The following is a 2,232-nucleotide window of genomic DNA, read 5'->3' on the forward strand; positions in this document are numbered from 1 at the left end:
TTCACTAGCCATGGTTTCATCTCTGATAGCTCACTGTTGTTTTTAATCAATTCCTTTCCATAGATCCTATGCTTGCTTTGTGTAATTCCTTTACACACCTTTCTAATGACACTAGTGAGTTCATTTAAAACTCCCTCTGGAGCACTGCATTCTTTCTACTTCTTCCAGTGTCACCTTTCAGCACACCTTCTGAGACGGATTCTGCGGGCACAGTCACTGCCGTCTAAACCCCCTGAGATCCAGAAAGCAGGGAACCCCGTTCAGACTGATCACAGGACAGCAGAACAAGCTTGGAGGGATCCTCCCAGACAGATTCAGAGAAGCCAGTGGAAGCCTCAAGGAATAGCAGCGGCACTGCCTTGTATTACTGCAGATTTACAAAGAACCCACACTGCCTTGCCAGTAGCGAAAAGGACACAAGAAGTTGGGGAGGGAATTGTCTTCACAGGACATGGCAGGTAATAAATGCGGCGGGTTACAGAATCAGGAGATCTACCTCACGCATCCATGGGTGCTGGGACCACGGGCTGAGGGGCGGATCACCAGTCACCAGGAGATGACGTGCCTACACAGCACGGAGTAAAGGCATTTAGTGTCTGCACCTGGGGCCAACAGGTGCATCCTTGACCCTGTCCCAGGTCAAAAAATGAAACCCAAAAATAGCTCCTTGGCAATGTTGAATCGTCACGTGGGTGAGCGCCTGTGCTATGGGAAGACCTGCTAGGTCCTGTGCAGGTGACTCATGGGATGTCCCTACCATAGTCTCAAGGGCAAAGATACATGCCTGTGTTCTCAGAGAGAGAAGATAAAACAAATATGACCAAGTTCCCACCAGGCGGAGCTGGTTGACCATGCAGGGCATGGGGGTGGGGTGCCCCTCTCCTCCTCCTCCTCCCCCTCCCTCCCCCTCTTCCCTGCCCCCTCCTCCTTCCTCTGCCCAACCCTCCCTCTTCTCTTTCCCTCCTCCTCCTTCCCTCTCCTCTCCCCTCCCCTTCTTTCCCTCCCCTTCCTTCCCCCTTCTCTACACTCCCCTCCCCTCCCCTTCTTTCCCTCCCCCTCTTTCTCTCTCCTCTGCTCTCTCCTCCCCCCCTCTTCCCCTCCCCTCTTCCCCTCCCCTCTTCCCCTCCACATCCTTCTCCTTCCTCTGCCCAACCTCCCTCTTCTCTTTCCCTCCCCCTCCTTCCCCCTCCTCTACCCTCTCCTCCCCCTCCCCTCTCCTCCTTCTCCCTCCTCTGCCCTCCCCTCCCCCTCTCTTCCCCTCCCCCCTCTTCCACTCCCCCCCTTTCCCTCCGTCTCCTTCTCTGTACCCTGCCCACCCATTCCCCTTCTCCTCCTCCCCTTCTCCTCTTCTCCCTCTCCCTCTCCTCCCCATCTTCTGCCCCCCCTTCCTCCTCCCTCCTTTTCCCCTGCCCCCTCTTTTCCACTCCCCCCTCTTCCCCTCCCCCACCTTCTCCCTCCTCTGCCCTCCCCTCTTCCCTCTTTCCCTCCCCTTCCTTCTCCTTCCTCTGCCGTCCCCTCCCCTCTTTTGTTCCCCCTCCCTCTCCCTCCTCTACCTTCCCCTCCCCACACTCTTCCTTCTCCTCCCCCTCCTTCTCCCTCCTCTGCCTTCCCCTCCCCCTCTCTTTCCCTCCCCCTCCTTTTCTCCTCCCCACTCTCTTCCTTCCCCTCCTCCTCTTTCTCCCTTCTCTGCCTTCCCCTCCCCCTCTCTTTCCCTCCCCCTCCTTTTCCCCTCCCCACTCTCTTCCTTCCCCTCCTCCTCTTTCTCCTTTCTCTGCCTTCCCCTCCCCCTCTCTTTCCCTCCCCCTCCTTTTCCCCTCCCCACTCTCTTCCTTCCCCTCCTCCTCTTTCTCCCTTCTCTGCCTTCCCCTCCCCCTCTTTCATTCCCCTCTTCCCCTCCCTCTCCCTCCCTCTTTCACTCCCCACTCTTCCTTCCCCTCTTCCCCTCCCTCTCCCTCCTCTACCCTCCCCTGCCCCTCTCTTTCCCTTCCCCTCCTCCCTCCTCTTCCCTTCCCTGACCCCTCTCTTTCATTCCCCCCCTCCGTTTTGCCCTCTCTTCCCCTCTCCTTCCTCTTCCCCTCCCCCCCTTCCTTTCCCTCCCTCTCCTCCTATCCCCTCCTGCCCTCCTCCTCCCCCTCCCCTCTCTGCCCAGCTAATAACCACAGCAGGAGCCTCTGGGCTCTGCACACCACCACCCCCCCCAAGTTCCAGCCGTTTCCATGGACAAGGGCCCAA

Source organism: Panthera onca, chromosome A1, assembly GCF_046562875.1.
Source record: "Panthera onca isolate mPanOnc1 chromosome A1, mPanOnc1 haplotype 2, whole genome shotgun sequence".
Classification (NCBI taxonomy): domain Eukaryota; kingdom Metazoa; phylum Chordata; class Mammalia; order Carnivora; family Felidae; genus Panthera; species Panthera onca.